Raw genomic sequence first — 21,859 nt, forward strand, 5'->3', positions numbered from 1 at the left:
CTCTGTTGCCCAGGCTGTAGTGCAGTGGTGCACTCTTGGCTCACTGCAACCTCTACCTCCCGGGTTCAAGCAGTCCTCCGCCGCAGCCTCCTGAGTAGCTGGGATTACAGGCATCTACCACCACACCTGGCTAATTTTCGTATTTTTAGTAGAGACAGGGTTTCACCATGTTGGCCAGGATGGTCTCCATCACCTGGCCTCATGATCCACCCGCCGTGGCCTCCCAAAGTGCTGGGATTACAGGTGTGAGCCACTGCGCCCGGCCTAAGATTTTAACATCTGATTTTACTGAGGTGCAGACGTCTCCATAGGTAAGGGTGCTATAGGTTCTCCATGCTGTGGAGGCACTTGGTGGGATTTTGGGAGTGACAGACTAGTGCTACTGCCTTCCCAAACTCCCCCAGGGAAGGGCCTGAAATAAAGGACCCTTTATTCCAAAGGCCAGTCCCCAAGGGCCCAATTGGTCTACCTAATCATCAGTTAAAAATAAGGTATTGAATTTAGAAGAAGCCTCACTGCACAAATGCGGAAAATGTCTCATAGCCGGAGAAGGTGAAGCAGATACATGAATGTCCACAGGGTCAGACATGGTAATAGGATCTTTGTTTTTTTTTAATTCTCCCTAAGAAGCTTTAGGTTACAAATAATCAACAAAAACCAACTTCGCCTTAAACACTTAGAGATTTGTCTCATATATATAAGACATTTGGGGTGGGCAGTGCAGAGGTGGTGCCTGCCACTGCTGGATGACACCACTGGGGATCTGGAATCTTTTCATCTCCTCACACTGACATACTCAGCCTGTAGGCAACCCTCCCAGATTTGTACTCTCATAGGAACAAGACAGCTGCTGCTCCTCCACACCTTTCATCCATGTTCCAGGCAGTAAGAAAAGGGAAAGACAATAGGGCAAAAAGAAACAGGAATGAGTGTCTATATTAAGAAAATAGGCTGCATGGTGGCTCATGCCTATAATCCCAGCACTTTGGGAGGCCGAGGCAGGAAGATTGCTTGAGCCCAGGAGTTTGAGACCAGCCTGGGAAACATGGTGAGATCTTGTCTCTAAAAAAAAAAAAAAAAAAAAAAAAAATTAGCCAGTTGTGGTGGTATGCAACTGCAGTCTCAAGCTACTCAGGAGGCTGAGGTAGGAGGATCACTTGAGCCCAGAAGTTTAAGGCTACAGTGAGTCATATTTGTGCCAATGCATTCCAGCCTGGGTTACAGAGCAAGATCCTGTCTCCAAAAGAAAAAAGATTTAAAAAAAAAAAAGGAAAGATAAGCCTCCCCAGAAATTCCTCAGCTGAGTGAACTGTGTCCCATGGCCACCCTAACCGCAAGGAAGTCTGGGAGGAAGTATTTTAAGCTAGACACAGTTACACACCAAGCAAAATGCATTAGGAAAAGGGGGCTGGACATAGAACTGGCAACTAGCAACATCTGCAGCAGCCTCCACAATGGAACTCACAGCCAGGTCCAGCTTACTGCAAAGCCTGTGTTCCTTTCACCCCAGTAAGCCAGCTTCCCCCACAGAAATGACTTCAGCAGTTGGGTCACTGGCAGAAACACCACCAGAGTCCTGGATCTCCTTACTCCAAATGCGGGGCATTTTCTTCTATGCCAATAGTTCCCCAGCCTGACTGTCGATTCAAGTCTGAGGAGCAGATGCAAAAAGCCAGGTTCCTGAGTTCCATCAGAATCTCACAGGTGGGCTCAGAAATCTGCAGTTTTAGAGCTACCTCCAAGTGATTCTGATGTGGTTAACCAAGCACTGTCCACTCCATTGCCCTTTCCAGCTCTATCTGTCTCAACACTTCTTGCCAAATGTTTCTATTTGCAGTGAAACAAATAACAACTACTGAGTGGTCACTCTAGGCCGGACACTGTTCTAATAAAGTACACGGACACTGTTCTAATAAAGTACACAGTGTACTCCTACTAGTCATCAAGCAATCATAGAATGTAGACACTATTAGCATCTCTAGTTTACAGATGGCAGAACTGAAGGTTCAGTAACTTGCCTGAGGTCATGCAATTAGTAAGTGGCAGAGCTGGTATTCAGATCCAGCCTGGTGGCTCCTGGGCCTCAGAGTTATTAATCACTGTGCTCTATGGCTTTGAAATTGAGGGGAAAGGGGGGAAATTAAATATTAAGATTACGGCAGCCATCACTTGAAACTGATTGGATAGTAATTTTACTATGTAGACAGAACACACAATAATACCAAAATACAAACACGTATATGTCCTCTTAAACAAAAGGATGAGGAACAGGAACTGGCTTAAGAAAAGAGTTAAGTATGATTTAGCCTGAAGAGGAGGAAGAAGGAAGAGAAAAAGAAGCTGAGTTGGGGAGAGGGGTTGTAGAGAAGGAGAAGACGGAAGACTGAGGGAGGTGACAACTGATGGATCTAAAAGATTTTATGGGAAGGATGGGAGGCTGAGAAGTTTGGGCTATTTGTTTGACTACCTTCCATTCTTAAACAGGATGGAGGCCCGGCGCGGTGGCTCAAGCCTGTAATCCCAGCACTTTGGGAGGCTGAGGCGGGTGGATCATGAGGTCAAGAGATCGAGACCATCCTGACCAACATGGTGAAACCCCGTCTCTACCAAAAATACAAAAAAAAATTTAGCTGGGCGTGGTGGCGCGCCCTGTAGTCCCACTCAGGAGGCCGAGGCAGGAGAATTGCTTGAACCCAGGAGGTGGAGGTTGCAGTGAGCCGAGATTGTGCCACTGCACTCCAGCCTGGCGCCTGGCGCCTGGCGACAAAGTGAGGCTCTGTATCCAAAAAAAAAGAGGCTGGGAGCCCGGGAGGGGGCGGGGCAGCCCAGCACAGCAAAGGAGCTCCGGTCTGGCCCCGTCCCACCCCGTCTCACCCCGCCTGCTGACTTGGTCCCAACCTCTCCCCGCTGGCCCCGCCCCCGCCGGCCTGGCCCGCCCCCGCCCCGGCCTCCCTGGAGTGCTTTGGCGCGATCTCAGCTCACTGCAACCTCCGCTTCCCGGGTTCAAGCGATTCTCCTGCCCCAGCCTCCCACGTAGCTGGGCCTACAGGCACCCACCACCACGCCTGGCTAATTTTTGTATTTTAAGTAGAGACAGGGTTTCACCATACTGGCCAGGCTGATCTTGAACTCTTGACCTTTTAATCCACCCGCCTCACCCTCCCAAAGTGCTGGGATTTCAGGTGTGAGCCACCACACCCAGCCATGTTTAACTTTTAAAGAACTGCTAATAGTTTCCCAAAGTGGTTGTGACATTTTACATTCCCACCAGCAGTGCATAGAAGTTTCAGCTTTTCTACACCTTCACCAACATTCAGTAAAATCAATCTCTTTAATTTTAACCATTCTAATAGGCATGTAGTAGTTGTTTCTTGGTATCCTTGGGGAATTTATTCCAAGACTCCACCCCCCCAACAGATATCAAAATCCAAGGATGCTCAAGTCCCTTGTATATAATGGCATAGCATTTGCATATAACCTAAGCACATCATTCCATATACTTCAAATCATTTCTAGATTATGCTATGTAAATAGTTGTTATTCCCTATTTTTGCATTTGTATTTTGTTGTTTGGATTATTTTTGATCCAGGGTTGGTTGAATCAGCAGGTACAGAGGCCACAGATACAGAAGGCAGACTGTATCTCATTGTGATTTTAATTCACTTGTCCCTAGTTACTAATGACATTGAGCATCCTTTCTCTGTACTGTGCTTTTGAAAATTAATCAGCCTCATAGAAGTACACAAGAACAAAAACAACCTCAGGTGACTATAAGAGCACATTACCTATCAGAATAGTAAATGCTTCAAAGCAGTGGTCTTTGTTCCTCGACTGCTTTAATGGGGAAAAAGAACAAAACAAAAAGACTTGATAACTTTGTGTCATGGATAGTTTTACATACTCACAAGCCTAAAGATATAGAATCAAGCCAGATGATCTCTAGGCCATATCCCCACGCATACATTAGAATTACTCTCAAAGAGTCTTTATTAGCATTGCTAATAACAAATGTAAAAGAAAAAAAAAAAAAAGAATTCTCAAACCTCGAAGCAATGCTTTTGGAGAAAGACCCTAAAGGTTTGAGGGGTTTTTTTTGTTGTTGTTGTTTTTTTACATTTTTTGTTAGCAATGCTTTTGGCGAAAGACCCTTTGAGAAGGATTCTAATGTATGCATGGGGATATGGCCTTTGTAGGAAAATGCTGAGACCACTGACTACTTTCAAAGTTTATACAAATTTGGAAGATGATGTGAGACGTCAGTCACCACCTGCGGAGGTCTGGCCTACAGACTGAGTCAACGACGGATGAATGAATACACTCTCACGCCATTACAGTGATACAAGTGGGCTAGGGATGGCCACTGGCTGCTTTCCGATGGCGAAGTGCAACCAATTGACCAAGACCCCATGTACATCCACATACTTATTCATAAGAGAGGTTCTAAGTCAACACACTTGTGGATAATTAACATGGTTAAAAGAGTGACAGTGGTTTTACCAATGATAAAAGCTTTAGGTTCCAAGCCCAGAGTAAACACTATTAACAGGTAATTTCCCTTTGATCTCCCCCTGAGAGGGTCATCCAGCACAAAGTTTACATGAGTAAACAGAATAGAGACAAAGGGATGTGGGGTAGACAGACAACTGGGAAAGCCTTGTCCCTATCTTCTCCCTAACTTAATGGACTGTTGAGAAATGTTAAGTTGTTGAGAAGTGCTAAGTTTATGAATATTGAGAAATGCTGAGTGTATGATAGAATATATTGTTTGCTAGAGAGAATGATGGCAAGGAAAACCTAGCCAGCCCTGCCCCACCAAGTAGAAAACTACTTGGGCATTCCAAAGTGGCAGGACAATATATCATACACAGTTTGAAACAATTCTTTAAGCCATCTGACCCTGTCCCCGTGGCTCCCTCGTGGAGAATACTTTTTAGTTTGTCTGTGATCAGTGGTAAGCAGGTACAAGCTGCCTACTTGGCATATTTTGTTATGAGAAATACCGAACATGTTTGTTAATAATGATCACCTGTTCAGAGAGAATAAATACATGGGTCAGAGTCTACTCAGGGCCCTTCAGCCTGGAATGCTATCAGCCCCTGAGGCTCTTAGCTCCGAAGGCTGCTGGCCCACCGGACAGACCCACTTCACCATTCTATCTGAGTGTTTGCCTCTCAATTCCCTCAGCGCTGCCTTGGTGGGAGTCTTTACTGCTGAGCTGGCTCTCAGTAATCAACCAGCTGGTGCGTTTGGCCTGCCCCAATACAACCTTTTGGCCTTCCAAAAGGTTTGAGACTAATCTATAACTTTTCCTGATATGTCTTTAATATTTTGCCAGCCACCCCGAGTGAATACCAACAATGATCTTCAGTGAAAATTACTTCTTTTAAACAAAGTCTGTCCCTGCCACTCCATTTGCCTCATGGGTCTCCAGCACGCAGGTGGAAACAGTAGTCTTTCTGACAGGTGCATTGTTACAGGAAGCCTTTCCTTACCAGTACGTACTTTTTTATTTCTGCTAATGTTGGTTTACCATTCCCCCTCTGACCTTGTTTCAAAGAAGTAGATTTTCACATTTTAGGACATATAGTTTCCTTTAATAATCTGATGAATGTCACAGGTGCTCTACCCTGAAGTATGCCTATTGAATTTTTCATGCTGGTCACATTTCATGGATAGAACGACACCAACAACAAAGCATTCAATGGCCTCAGGCTAATTAAACAGATTCACCTGCTTGAGGCAGATTTTCTGCCAAATACCTTCCCAATGGCCCAAATTAGGAAACCTCCTTCCTAATTTTGCCTTCCCTTTACCCCATGACCAGTGACTTTGCTATCACAAGCTTCCCAAATTCTCTTCACTTGGCTGCTTCTCCTTGTTCAGCCCTGCAGGCTTTTGTCTTTATGCAGGCACACCCTGGGTGAGGTGTGCAGAGTCAGAGGCTGTGATAGAGGAAAGTGGGCTCAGAGTGAAGGCCCTGGGGAGGTTCTTCAACAAACACAAGAATGCCAGGGCTCAAGCTTTCTTCAAGTCACCCTTCATAAGTATGTACTGAGCGAGGCTGGGATCCTTCAGGATACTAGGTGAGTCTTTAAGAATGCATCCATCACTTCCTCCTGCATAATATCACCAGACACCTCCCACATCTTCCTGGGGTAACTAATGTCACCTCCCAATGGCTTTATGCCATTTTTTACATTTTGTTCCCAGGGCCAAAATCATTGTTTGGGGATGTCCATATGAACTACCCTGTGCAATCAGAGTAACACTCAGTGGACTCTCTCCCTTGGATATGGGGCCAATGCTAACCACCCTGTCTACTTGTGCACAGGTGAAACCTTGAACTGCATTTTGCTTCTATGACAAAGCCTGCCTGGGAACGATACTGACAAAATCAGAAGGAAAGGCCTAACCACAAAAGCATGTCCACAAACAGAATGGGCCAGGACAAGGTAAATGTCAAGTGAGAAGTTCAAATAGTGAGCATTTTTCTCTGGGCAGGTGGGACAGCTGAGTGCAGGGACCTTCTGAAAAGGCCCTCATGGAGTTTATGAAATAAGCCTGCATGTGAAGGAAGGACTGGGTCATAAAGACTTAGACTTCAGGTTGTAACTTTCACTCTGTTTCCTACTTTACCAATACATCAGTTAAGCTTTACAGAATCAAAAATAAACACAATTCTTAGCTCCTAGTCTTGTAGCTGTTAACAGTATTGAGTCTGACACTCTGAGATGTCTTGGTTCCAGCTAAGAAGAAAGTAAATATTGAATGAACCATTAACTATTATACTAAGGTTTACTTAAATCATTATTTCCCAAGTGAGTTTGTAAAACATGCAATCCTAGTGGGTGGAGGGTTGGGTAGAACATTACGTAAGGATTCTGTCTGTGGCCAAACAACTTTGGAAAATGACGTTAATTATTGTCATCTTTTAGAAACTTGCAATGCCTATTAGCAATTGAAGACTTTCAAAAGCCTGCAGTCAACAAACTTGTCTCTCTCTCTTTGACCTATAATTCTTCTTATTTGGTGACACAGCAAATGTCTTCCCATGTAACACTAATCACAATCTTTTACAACTAGTGTTCCCTAGGAGACCCTTTGAAAAATGCCATTTGTAGTTTCTGGATGATGTTTTCAACCCAATAGAGTTGGTGCCAGGGACAAATCTGGGCTCCCACACCCAGACTTGCAGGAATCTTGTGCATCATGCCAATAGGAGCTGGACAAAGCTTATCTCATCAAGTCAGAGCATCACATTTATGAAGTAAGATATTAGTATGGCCTCATTTTGCAGGTGAGGTGACAAAGGTTCAGAATGGTTAAAATTCAAAACTAGGTCTATCTGACCACAGAGTCTATCTTCTCAACTGCTATGTTCAACCAACTCAGGCAGGTAGAGAAGCTCTTCCTAGCAGGGGAGCAATGATCAGAGGTAGGAGCATAGTAGAGATTAGACACCATATTTATGTGTAGATTTCATAGGGGATTCATGGAAAACGAAGTTGGAAAGATGTGTTGGAACAGACTGTGAACCTCTTAAGCCTCAATCTAAGGGAAGCAGAACTCACACTGGTTGAAATTTGCTTCTGCTCTCTATGCCTCATACCTGCATACAGCAGTGCTCATAATTCCCACACTAATCTCAATTGACAGTAGGGGAAAACAAGGCTAAGAAAGGTTAACTGGTCTGACCACTACAAATCCATGGTTCTTCTTCTGAAGACTATGGGGCCTCTAGAAGAGAAGATTTGACTAGCCGGTGGAGAGAACTGAAAGCTTTTTTTTTTTCCTTTGAGACCAAGTTTCACTCTTGTTGCCCAGGCTGGAGTGCAACGACACGATCTTGGCTCACTGTAACCTTCACCTCCCTGGTTCAAGCGATTCTCCTGCCTCAGCCTCCTGAGTAGCTGGGATTATGGGCATGTGCCACCACGCCCAGCTAATTTTTTGTATTTTTAGTAGAGACACAGTTTCTCCATGTTGGTCAGGCTGGTCTTGAACTCCCGATCTCTGGTGATCCGCCCGCCTCAGCCTCCCAAAGTGCTGGGACTAGAGGTGTGAGCCACCACACCCCAGCCAAAAACTTAACTCTTGCCTGTTGAGAAGTGAACAATGAGTCTGAGTTGATGGAGATTATGGGTGCTGAGACATTTGTTTCGGACAGACCACTGCAATTTTCCAGGCAAGAAGTGGCAGCATCCCAAAAGATATAAGAATCAAGTGACAACATAATATATGTGATGGAATTTCAGAAGTGGAATCAACAATCCAGCCCTCAGCTGTTGATTGGATAATGGGACTGGGGATCGAGGAAGGAGGAAGATCAAGGATGGTGGATGATTTTATAATTTTGAACCCATGTGATGAGGGGTAATTCCTCAGAAATTGCAGAGCCTGGGACCCCATGAGGCCATCCGTCCAAAACCTGAACCTGAAGCCCAGATCATAAGAATTATAGACAATATGGCAAAATCTCCTCATCTGCTAGCTTCCTTCTACAATTGCTGACTGCCTGAGACCGGAAGCCCCACCACTTGGTGATGTGTGTAATGTGGGGCAAAGCAGAAGGCATACCTAGCATTCAGTGGCCTTCCACAGCCGTGTTCATGAAACCTTTATCTTTTTGCAAGCCTGGCTGTGAAATGGCTTGGAGACACAAGGCTACACTGGACTGAGGTTCTTTTCAATCCTGGGAGCCTGTGGTCCGCAATAGAAACATGACTGGTGAGGTGCTGCTATGGTTTGAATATTTGTCCCCTCCAGAACTCATGTTGAAATGTAATCCTCAGTATGGCAGTATTAAGAGGTGGGACCTTGAAGAAGTGATTGGTTCATGAGGGTGCTGCCATCATGGATAAGTTAATGGGTTAATGAATTAATGGATTATTACAGGAGTGGGACAGGTAGTTTTACAAAGAGAGAGACCTGAGCTAGCATGCTCAGCCCCTTCGCCAAGTAATGTCCTGTAATGCTTTGGGACTCTGCAGAGAGTCCTCCCCAGGCTGAAGGCCCTCACAAAATGCGTCCCCTTCACCTTGGACTTCTCAGCCTCCATAACTTAAATAAATTCCTTTTCTTTCTAAATTACCCAGTTTCAGGCATTCTGTTATAAGCAACAGAAAGCGGACTAAGACAGTTGTCATCTGCTACAGAAGTAAAACTTAAAATATGACCCCTGGGCAAGTCACTTGTCCCACTGGGTCTCAGCTCCCATGTCTGAAAAATGAAGGCCTTGGTCTCTCTGACCTAAATTTGTGCCTCTTGGCCTTGACATGATTCCCTTCCTTGAGCCAAGGTCACACCAGCCCTTCTCACCCTGCAGAATAGCATAGCATTCTGGAACCCGAAAGATGCTGGGGCCTGGAATGAATGTTCATCTCCTTTCCCAAAACCTGGCAGTAAGTTCCTGGCCTATGTGCAGAGGGACCACGTTGAGCCCAAGGCACCAGCTCTATAAGCCAACCTATCTGCCCTCAAAGCCAGAATCCAGTGGTGGGATGAGCCAGAGGGCGTGTGGGAAGCAGAAAAGTTCCTTTTAAAAGTCTCCTTTCTTGTTAAAGAATAAGTGTGCTAATAATTTTGTTCAGCACTATCCTATGCAGCTGTCAGACATGCCATGCCTACAGGCACATAGTACATTTCTATGTCCTTGTACTTTAACCAATATGTCTGTGCTGGACGTGCTCACAGGCATGTCCCAGATCTCCAATGCTTTTACCTGTTTAGAAAAGCTTTAAGTTGTTAGTCAATCCGGTTTTAGTTTAGATTGTTGATGTCTGGCTGCAGCCAACAGAGATCAGACACACCAGTAAGAAAGACCCCAAATGCGTCAGGGATAAATCTGTGTGTTTTCCTTTGTTTATTGTATTCTTGTGGCGCGATGGCTAGCAAGGGTACCCATCCTGCAGTCCAGGAAGTAAAAATCGCATTTCTGAAAGATCCTTTGTCTCAGTGCTAATTTTTCTTTGCGGCACCGAACATCTATTTCCAAATTCTATTTCCAACAGGGGGCAATCCGTGGTGACTGGAACTTGGTGTCTGTGGCCGAGGGCTCCAACATGGGGGGGCTACTGTAGAAGGCGGAGGTCTGCGCAGCTACCTTCAGTGCAGGGGCACCTTCCTACTTGGCACTCGCCGTTCCCTTCGGCTTTGTTCATGTCGACGCCCACAGGCTGCAGTTTTGGACACCTGCATCCCCTCTGCCCTTTGCAAGGGGCGGAAAGCTATTTTTCTGCATCCACAAGGGGGTGGCATGGCTGTAAGCGGGACTGAAGAAAGCAAACCAGGACAGGAAGGGAGCGGCTTCGACCAGGGGTTCCGAAGCTCTCCACCAGGGGGCGCCAAACACATGGGAAAACTATTGTGCGTCTTCCTTGGGCAAACCCAGTCCCTGTGCCCTTCCCAAAGCTGCAGCTCAGGAGGAAGCCGGCAACCTGGAGACCTTTTCGTTCTTGGAGCTTGGAACTACAGAAAACCCCGAGGACCAGGTGCCGTTGCTGAACTGGCTTTGTGAGAGACAGGAGGTGAGTCCTGGGTAAAGGGAACGGCTGCAATGAATTCCAGTGGAATTGGCAGATCAGCCCCGCCAGCCGAGAGCAGCCCCTGGCAGCCCTACCTGAGGATATAGACTACCCTGATGCTACTTTCATCTTAATCAGTGTAAACGTGAAGAAACAGGAGAAATCGTTGCATGTACTTCTTGAGTTTCCTAGGGCTGATGAGGGAACACCTCAAGTCAAAATCACAATAATAAATCCAATTTCACAGGCCCTCACCTCCTGCTCCTCAGCCCCTTCCCCTTTCAAGCCTGGCTTCCCAGATCTCATCAGTTTATATCCCAGTACCTGCAGAGAGAGCCTCACAAGCATTTACAGATAAGTCCTATCTCATCAGGCATTCACTGGATCTCCCTCACCGTGGAAAAGATGAGATTTGTCCTGGGAAGCTTTCAAGAAAATCCCAACACCCTCCACTATCCACACGTGACAGTCTTCTTTCAGGAAGCATATGGCATCAAGAAACAATGCCTCTTCCTATTGTTCTTGGCAAATTACAGCAAAATCTGTGTGCTCTTAACCCAGAAAAGAGATGACACTTCCCAGAAGGAAAGAATATAGCACCTGCCTTTGGCTTGTGACTAAAGCCTCTCTTCTTTGAAGTTGTGCTAATTTCTTTTTCCTTTTTTTTTTTTTTTTTTTTTTTTTTTGAGACGGAGTCTTGCTCTGTCACCCAGGCTGGAGTGTAGTGGCGTGATCTTGGTTCACTGCAACCTCTAGCTTCCTGGTTCAAGCAATTCCCCTGCCTCAGCCTCCCGAGTAGCTGGGATTACAGGCGCACGCCACTACAACCGGCTAAATTTTTTTGTATTTTTAATAGAGATGGGGGTCTCACCATGTTGGCCAGACTTATCTCGAACTCCTGACCTCAGGCAATCCGCCCGCCTCAGCCTCCCAAAGTGCTGGGATTACAGGTTTGAGCCACCATGCCTGGCCTATATTCTAAATTTCTATTAGAGAATAGCGAGAAGCTTGCCCCCAGGGAGGTGAATTTGGTACAAGAACTATGATTGGATGTCGTCACTGAACGTACCTGAAATGAGGTAAGAGAGTTGGGAATGGATGCCACCAAGGGGCCCACAATTTTTAAGGCAAGTCTTAACAGGGATCTGAACGTCTTTCCCCTTGACAACAGCTGCTCCCTTGCCTTGGAGCTTGGCTGTCAGCAGCAAATAAACCTCACTGTGTCTGTCCCTGGGACTAGTGAGCCAGACCAACTTGGGGACTCAAGGTGTTTGGATATGTGAAGAAGTCCTACCTTCCACAGAAGACCAGAGGTTGTGTGGTGGTATCTGAATTTTGTTTAGCATTGTCTTGAACAGGAACTAAAGATGCATTTCAAGAAGAAAACAATTGTTTTTTTAAAAACTTAACTCTTCTTTGTTATTTGGTGATCAGAAACCTTTGTCTCATTGCAAACAAAGGAACCTAAGTAAAAGCAATCTTGGAAAGAAGAGACACCGGATGCCATTACTGTATTCGTACTGAGGCCCACCACCATCATGACCACCACCAATGGAAATGAGAGATGGGGTTCACATGTGGCTGACAAAGATGTGGGTGACAAAGACCTAGCATCAAAGACAAAATCAACAGAAGGGAAGAGGCAATGTATGGAATGGGTTAGAAAGTACTAGCACGTCATCCATCTGATAAGGTGTTAATATGCAGAATATATGAAGAACTCTTAAAACTCAACAACAAAAAAACCTGATTTTTAAATAGGCAAAGTACTTAAATAGACATTTCTCCAAAGAAAACATACAAAAGACCAGCAAGCACATGAAAAGATGCCCAACATCACTTATCATTAGGGAAATGCAAACCAAAACCACAATGAGATACCATCTTTCACATTCATTAGGATGGCTGCTATCAAAAAACAAAAAATAAAAGCAAAAACAATTGTGTTGGCAAGGATGTGGAGCATCTGGAACCTTCGTGCACTGTGGTGAGAAAAAAAAAAAAAAAAAAATAGGCCAGGCACTGTGGTTTGCCTGTAATCCCAGCACTTTAGGAGGCCAGGGTGGGCCGATCCCTTGAGGTCAAGAGTTCACCTGGATAACATGGTGAATTCCAGTCTCTACTAATAATATAAAAATTAGCTGGGCCTGATGGCACACGCCTGTAATTCCAGCTACTTGGGATGCTGAGGCAGGAGAATTGCTTGAACCTGGGAGGCAAAGGTTGCGATGAGCTGAGATCGTACCACTGCACTCCAGCCTGGGGGACAGAATGAAACTGTGTCTCAAAAAANAAATAAATAACAAGTGTTGACAAAGATGGAGAAATTAGAACACTGCACTACTGAAGGGAAAGTAAAGTGGTGCAACCACTATAGAAAACTGTAGGGTGGTTGCTAAAAAAATTAAAAATAGAGTTACTATATGATCTACATTCCCACTCCTGAATATATATCCAAAAGAATGGAAGGCAAGGTCTTCCATGTGTACACGCATGTTCATAGCAGGATTATTCACAGTAGCCAAAATGTGGAAGTAACCCAAGTGCCTATCAACAGATGAATGGATAAAAAGTGTGGTATATACATACAAAGGAATATCATTCAGCCTTTAAAATATTTCAAATATTTCCTGGTTTTTTTTCTTCTCCTCCTGTATTCTCATTACATGTATTTATATTAATACCTTTTGTAGCTGTCCCACAGTCCTTGGATGTTCTGCTCAGTTTTTCTTTTTTCAGTCTCTTTGCTTTTTTTTTTTTTTTTTTTTTTGAGATGGAGTCTTGCTCTGCTGCCCAAGCTGGAGTGCAGTGGCAGGATCTCAGCTCACTGCAACCTCTGTGGGTTCAAGCAATCCTCCTGCCTCAGCCTCCTGAATAACTGGGATCACAGGTGCACACCACCATGCCCTGCTATTTTTTTTATTTTTAACAGAGGCGGGGTTTCACCATGTTGTCTAGGCTGGTCTCAAAAACCTGACCTCCAGTGATCCACCCACCTCAGCCTCCCAAAGTGCTGGGATTACAGGTGTGAGTCACTGCACCCAGCCTTGCTCTTTGCTTTTTAGTTTTGAAAGTTTTTTTTTTTTTTGAGATATTCTCAGGCTCAGAGGTTCTTTCCTTAGCTGTGTCATCTACTAATTAGCTTATCTGGGCAGTCTTTATTTCTGTTACAGTGTTTTTGATACCTAACACATCTTTTTGGTTCTGTCTTAGAATTTCTGTCTGTTTAAATTGCCCTTCTGTTCTTGCACGCTATCTGCTTTATCCATTAGAGCCCTTAGCATATTAATTACAGGAGTTAAATTCCTGATCTGATCATTCCAACACCCCTGTATATGAGTCGGGTTCTGATGCTTCCTCTGTCTCTATGTTTTGTTTTTGCCTTTTAATATACCTTGTAATTTCTTTTCCCCAGACATAATGTTCTGGGTAAAAGAAACTTCTATTCATAAGCCTTTAGTAATGTGGTAGTAAGGTGTGGGGGGAGAAGAACATTCTATAGTCCTATGAGTAGGCCTCAGTCTTTTTTATTAAGCCTATGCCCCTAGACTGTGAACTTCACACATGCCTCACAGTTGTTCCTCTCTCCCCTTAGGTAAGCTGGGATGGTTAGAGTGAGCTGCAATCAGAAATCTGCTTTCTCCCACATGGAAGGTTAGAGGAAATCAGAGCTGAGTATTTCCTTTCCTCCATGTGGGAGTTTACAGCTGGTTGGAATTGGATATTTTCCTTCCCCCAGGTTAATTAGTCTCCGATAAAAACCCAGAAGGTTAGACTCTGGTTAAATAGTTTCTCCTAGAAGGTCTCCTTGAAAAGAATGGAATGCATTGGTATTTCAAAATAGTTTACTTTTCCATCCCCAGGATGGACACATGAGGGAAATGTTCTCAAATTATTTACTGTGAGAACCTGGTAGAGCTTCAGGAGGTAAAATTCACAGGAGTGTAGGGAACCCCTTATGCCTGGGTCCCCCTGGAATATTTATCTCTCAGACTTGTCCATGCCAAGCTTCCAGCAACTAATCAAGTACAGTGCTGGTTTCTGCTTGTGAGTTTCTGGTCCAGTATGATAAGAGTCTCTGTATTCACCGGTCTGTCTCTCCATTCTTAGGGGCACTGGTTTACTCTGCAACATCACTTCTCTTACAAATCTAAGAAGAGTTGTTGATTTTCCAGTTTTTTCCAGCTCTTTACTTGTTAGGACAGAGTGGTTACTTACAAGCTCCTTACTTGCCAGACCACAAACTGAAAGTTCTGCATTTTCAAAAGTATTAATCTCTGAGGATTTTCTAGTTGTTACTTTGGTTCCAAATCAATTTTAACCAAAGTTAAATCAAAGTGTTTGAAGCTTAGAGCTCATATTTCCACAATGTCCTCTGCCCATTTTTTGTTAGGTTTCTTGTATTTTTTCATGTTGTTTTGCAGGAGTGTGTTGTGTAATCTAGATATTAATCCTTTGCTGATTTTCATGCTGGAAATATCTTTGCCCTGTCACTCATTTAACTTTGGTATTTTTTTGGACAGAAAATCTTATTTTGATATAATCAAAGATTTTTATTTTCCCATTACATCTTGAGGATCTTAAGAATTTCTCTTGATACAAGGATTCTAGGGAGAAAAATAAATGAATCTCTCTTGCTACCCCCCACTTCCAAGTTAAAAGGATATTATACTACATTTTCCATATTAGCTTTTAATTTTAATCTCTCATTTTAGGTCTTTAATTCACTTGGAATTTCTTTTGAATAGACTTAAGATAAGGACCTACCTTTAAATTTCTCCACTTAACCAATTTTCAAAATACCATAGACTAAATAATCCACTCTTCCTCTATGATTTATGACACTACATCTTTATACCTAAGTCTGCTTTTGAGTTCTCTAGATAGTTTTATTAATCTATTTGTTCCTGCACTAATATCACACTAACTTCACAGTTGGCACTTGGCTCTTGGCTTTGTAATGTTTCAGTATTTGGTAAGGTGAGTCTTTCCTCTTTAATTTTCTTTTTTAGGCTTTATTCTCCCTTATATATTTTACAGTAAGTTTTTCACTCCCCCCCCAAAAAAAGTGGAAATTTTATTGGAACTGCATTGAATTTGTACATTAATTTGGAGGAATTTGGCATCTTTACATCGTTAAGTCATTTATCCATGAATATAGTATATATTTTCACCTATTCAAAACTTCATGTCCTTTAATAGTTTTAAATTTTGCTCCATAAAGATCTTATATAGTTTTCATTATATAAAATCCTAAGTACTTGATAGTTTTTTAATGCTATTATTGTAAAAGATCATTTTGTATATTTTTATATTTTCAAATTGGTCATTGCTAGTGCAAACAAACCCTATCGGTTTCTGTATGCTGAGCATAATCTCCAGCAATCTTGCTGAACTCTCTTTTTAGTTCTGTCTCTCTATATATCTCTTAATTCTGTTGTGCTTACTATGTAAATGAACATTTCATCTGCAAATAAGCAATTTTGGCTTTACCCTGCTAGAAATTGACCATCTTGTTATTGTGGTGGCAGTGGTGGTAACTTTCATAGTTTTGGTGTGTTAGCAAGGAATTTCAATACCATGTTGAATAGTAGTGGTAGAGTAACCATTTTTGTTTTGCTCTCAACCTTAAGAAGAATATATCTAAAAATTTTTCTGTTTGTTTGTCTGTTTGTTTTTTAGAGACAGGGTGTCACTCTGTTGCCCAGGCTGAAGTACAATGACATGATCATAGCTCATGGCAGTATTGAACTCCCAAGCTCAAGTGATCCTCCTGCCCAAATCTTCGAAGTAGCTGGGACTACAGGTGCTCCCATGACCAGCTAGTTTTTTTAATTTTTAATTTTTGTAGAGACTCCCAGCCTCAAGCAATCCTCCTGCCTCAGCCTCCCAAAGCACTCAGATTAGAAGCACCATGCCAGGCTACATCTAAAGCTTCAGTATGATGTTTGCTGAAGGCTTTAAGTTAAAGAAGTTCCTTCTTATTTTTGGTTTTCATAACACTTATCATATACTTTACTAAGCATTTCCTAGCTCTGTTAACAATCACATGGTTTTCTTCCTTCTCTAGTCTATTTGTTTGGTGATTGTTTATTAATATACTTTCTGATTTTTAAATAAACATGAATTATTAGACAACTCTAATACACTGTTGGATTGGGGTAGCCAATGTTTTATTTACATTTTTTTGCATTAAGGTTCACTTTGTTTACCTTCCTTTCATTTTCCTTAATCTGTTTTCTTATTTTGATTATACCTCATAAAATAAGCAGATTTCCCTCCTTTTTCTATTTTATGGAACAACTTGTATAACATAAGGCTTATCTGTTCAATATATGGTAAAACTTTTTGTGCCTGGAGTTCAGTAGAGCCACTTTTCTTGTATCCAAGAAAACTTTATATACACATGTTTATGTAATTTTCTATTTCTTCATATGACATTTTACATTTTCTGGAAATTTATCCTTTTCTACCCAAGTTTTCAAATGCGTTAGTGTTTGGTTTTTGAGACAGATGCTTGCCTACCTCATATCCATTTCCCCTCTTCTTTATCCAAATTGTGTCCCTGGCAGCAACTGTGTTCAAGTAAAATGTTCACTTTACCAGACTCTCTTGCAGGTGAAATTCTGCAAAGGATATATGGTAAAGACTTTTGCTTCCCAGATATACACTCTACCTCCTCCTCTTCCCTTTCCTTAGAGGAGAAACAGCCATCTTGCAACCATGAAGTGAAAAGCATGAGCAACAAAGTGCTATACTCAGCTGAACACAGTCATTTTTGCTTAGTTACTCTTATTAGAAGTTTGTGTTTAGTGTTTTGAAAAGGCTGGTTTTGGTTTAGCTAATTTTATCTATTGTGTTTGCTCTCTCTCTTTTTACTTCTGCCACGATTGTTGTTAGTTCCTTCATTCTCATTTTTGTGAGTTCACTCCATTGCTCTTTTTTTAAACTTAAGTTATACAGTTACCTTTTTGTTCTAAGTATTTTTATTTTCTAGTAAGCATAGTCATAAATTTTAAATTCTCTTTTGTACTGCTTTAGGATAAAGTTTGACATTTTGATTCAGCACAAACTTTGTCATTATAATTTGATTCTAAGTATTTCATAATTTCCCTTGTCATTTTCTCTTTAGCCCAAAGGTAATATTAAGTTTTCCCAGGAATGTGGTATTTTTAAATGCCCTTTTTATAATGAATTTTAACTGTATTTCACTATAATTGGAGGATGTAATTCCCTCATAATTTTTTATAATTTGTAGATATTTCTGTTAAGTATAAAAGCATATGTCTGTATGTGTGCATATTTTAGTTCAAAATTATTAAATATATTATTCAAATATTCTATCTTGCTTACCTTTGGCCTTCTTGATTCATATTCTGAAAGACCTGTGCTAAAATCTCTGCATATAATTGTTCACATATCTATTTCCCCAATATACATTTTGAGGCTACATTGTTGGATGCATATGTTTATGACTGTTATTTCTCCTTGGTTTATTATCCCTTGTTAGTATATAACATCTCTATTTGTCCTGTATGTTATTTTTTTCCCTAAAGTCATTTTTCTTCAGATGTTAAAATTGCTAACTTGGAGTTGCTTTTTCTTTTTAATGTGCCTAAATTTTTAACCTTTTACTTTCTAACTTTGCATAAATGATCTTTTGCTAACATTACTTTATTGAATTTTGCTTTTATATTCAATCAGAGTCTCTTTATTTTGATTTGTGGATTTAATTTACCTACATTTATGTTAATTTATGTTATCTTGGGACTTATTTCTGCTATCTCATTTTGTGTTTTCTATTTTCTGTACTTTCTTTCTACTGCTTTCCATCTTCTTTGGGATAAATCAATTTTTTTTCTTCCATTGGAAAGTTTGGATTTTATACTTTCCATTGACTATGATGTCAAATTTATTTTTTAGAATATAATACATTCCATACATACTCTTCTCATTGTTAACTCTATCTTATTATGACCCTTACTTAATGATTATTCTTTCCCTTGTCAAATTCTTAAGTTTAGTAACTCTTCCTTAAACAGAACAAGTGCATTAGCATACTCCCACCACCGTCTAGACTTTCCCACCAGCAGTTTCTCACTCTCCTTCCCCATCAAACTTCTAGTTTCAGGTTGTATTTCTGAATTATCTATGATATATAAATTTTGCAGGAGGAGGCATTGCTAATTTAGGTAACCATATACTTTTGTAAGATATGTTTCTCCCCTTTACCTTGCTTATCTCATTATTTCATCCTGGATTCGTTTCCCATCTTACTGGGGTACTTTTCTTTTAAAAATTGTATCAAGGAAGATTGCCTTCTAAAATGGTGAAATGAGGACCTTAGTGAGCCATTGTCCCTTAAAAACAACAAAAACACTGGCAAAACAACTAAAAATCAATCATTTTAGAACCTTGGAAGTATACCAAAGCCACAGAAGTAACTTACAATCATCCATCCAAGAGAAAAACACTGAACTTCAATAAGACAGTAGTGTCTGTGGCATTTTAACTTGAAGCTATTCCCATCCTCTCTCCCTCTCCAGCTTGGTGGCCCAGTAGCCATGAAAAGCCAGCAGGCATGGAGCTGGTGGAGATGACCGACCGTGTTTGGAGCTCCATTAAAAGCCCCAGCCCTAGAGGACACTCAATATTTTGTCCAAATTAGCAGCTACCTGGAAAATCTCTATTCCCAAGATGTTGTGGCTGTTTCAATTTGATTCACAGCTCAGCTCATGGATAAAACAAAAACAAAAATAAACAAACAAACAAAAAAACATTTTTAAAACAAGCTACCCCAAGGCATTGCTAGAAACAATATCAATCTGATGGCAGTATCTCAGCTGCCTGTCTGTGATTCTGTTGTAGCAAACAAGAGCCTGGCCAGTAACAATAAAAGTTAAAAGGAAGTTCTTGAGAACTAGAAAACCACAGGGAACTTAAAAAAACTCCAACATATTTCCAGGGATCTAGAAGGCTGTACTCATATGCCTACTTGGAAAAGACCTTGGAAAGAAGGTGGCCCTGGTCATTCACCTCGGAGTGACCCTTAGTCCCTGTACAAGCAAAAAGTAAAAGCTAAAGCTGTCTTATAAACTGCCTGAAGTGTGAAGCTGTGCCTTCAGATACAGATCCCCTTGGCAAATGGTGGACAATATACACACAAAGCATTTAGGGAAATCTTCAGACCAATCATTGGCTGACCACTAAATTATACTGACCTAGGAGTGAACCTAGGAAACCAGGCTTAAACATGAAAATAATAACTCTTCTTTAAAATTCTAACAGAGAGCTCAGAATCTGCATATTGCAGGAAATATAGAATCTACAGAATTCGTCCAGGAAAGGCACTAAGCACATAAGAAGCAACAGGAAAACAATGACAAAAAAATTAAAAGCAGCAATAACAACAAACCTGGGGGAGGGTATCTCATACCAAGTTGTTACAATATACTATCTATCTTAATCTATTTTGCATTGCTATGATAGAATACCTGAGACTGGATGGGTAGCTTATTTTAAAAAAGATAGTGGGCCTAGTGGCTCATTCCTATAACCCCAGCGCTTCGGGAGACTGAGGTGAGAGCATTGCTTGAGCTCAGGAGTTCAAGACCAGTCTGAGAAACACAGTGAGACTCCATGTCTCAAAAAAAAAAAAAAAAAAATACTAGCCAGGCACAGTGGTGTATATCTGTAGTCCCAGCTACTCAGGAGGCTGAGGTGGGAGGAATGCACGAGCCAAGGAGGTCAAGGCTAGGCTGCAGTGAATTGTGTTCACACCATTGCACTCCATCCCGGGTGACACAGCAAGGCCTTGTCTCAAAAAAGAAAAAGGAAAAACAAAAGAGGTTTATTTAGCTCATGATTTTGGTGGCTGGAAAGTTCAAATTTGGGCATCTCTACTTGATGAGAACCTCGGGCTGCTTCAACTCATGGCAGAAAGCCAGGGGTAAGTGAGCACATGCAAAGAGATCACATGGTGAGAAGGGGAGCAAGAGAGAGGAAATGAGGAAATCAGACTATTATAAACAATGTGCTTTCATGGGAACTAATTGATTTCCACAAGAGAGAGAACTCACTAACCCTCATGGGAAAGCATGAATCTATTCGTGAGGAATCCACCCCCATGATCCAAACATCTCCCACTAGGCCCACCTCTCAACACTGCCATATTGGGGATCAAATTTCAGCAAGAGTTTTGATGAGAACAAACTATAGCCAAGCCATAGCACTATCAAAAATGTTCAGTTTCATTAGTTATTTACAAGACTAATGTCTTGTATGCCACATATACAAAAGTATGCCACATATACAGTTAAATAAACACCCATCAGAAAATATCCCTTAGGGCACACCAATGTCAAGTTTAGTAGGCAAAGACATTAAATCAACTCTTAAAAATATGTTCCAGTGGGATCCAAGATGGCCGTTTAGGAACAGCTCAGGATTGCAGCTCCCAGTGAAAGCTCAGGGGGTGAGTAGATGCCGCATTTTTATTGCCCAGACTAGGAAATTCCCAGGCGGAGGAGCTCCACGGATCGCCAGTGCGGCTGTTTCAGCCAGCGTGGCTGTGTCGGCTGGTGCAGCTGCTTTGCCCCGCGCGAGGCTGCTTTGTCAGCGCCCCAGCACAGCAGTTCTCCGTACAAAATACACTGGTACAGGTGCCCTTTTGGCTGGCGATTGGAGCCATGGGAAGTCACCCATTCATCTGTTTAAAAAGGGGACTGAATGGGGAACCAGGACAGTAGATTCCAGGGCAAAAAAAGTGCCACGAATCTTAGTACCGCTGTTTAAGCCAGCACAGTGAGTCGCCACCCGGGAAAACACACAGATTCCAGCACCTCTTCAACAGGCCACTGGAACACCAACTTAAAAAAAAAAAAAAGGCTCTGAGGCAGGGAGCCAGGCGATCAGGCTCAGCTGGTCCCACCCCCACAAAAGAACAGCAATCAGACTCTCTGAATTGAGAGTTTCACAGCAAGCGCAGCTGAACCCCGGACGTCCAGTCTGTAGGGGAGGGGCGTCCGCCATTACGGAGGCAGCCCACCACTATGGAGGTAGTCAGCCAATGCTGAGGCAGCCCGCCGTTGCCAAGGCAACCCGCCATTGCTGAGGCAGCCCACCATTGCCAAGGCAACCCACCACTACAGAGAGACTCTGCCTTAACAGAGGTGGGCCACCATTGCTGAGGCAGTTCTAACTACACCTATATAAATAGGACTGCAGGGAAGTTCACTCGGCAGCTGGGCGGAGCCCACAGCAGCTCAGCAAAGCCTCTACAGACAGACAGTGACTAGGCTGCCTCCTTGCTGGGCAGGGCAGCTCTGAAGGAAAA

General features: G+C 42.4%; 1 long non-coding RNA gene across 1 annotated transcript in view; it reads right to left on the bottom strand.

Moving 5' to 3' along the window:
- LOC108306514 overlaps window positions 1–21,859 on the bottom strand; it is a 95,806-nt gene that overhangs the window by 37,164 nt on the left and 36,783 nt on the right. The window lies entirely within an intron of this gene.

This window comes from Cebus imitator, unplaced genomic scaffold (assembly GCF_001604975.1).
Source record: "Cebus imitator isolate Cc_AM_T3 unplaced genomic scaffold, Cebus_imitator-1.0 Scaffold72, whole genome shotgun sequence".
NCBI lineage: Eukaryota > Metazoa > Chordata > Mammalia > Primates > Cebidae > Cebus > Cebus imitator.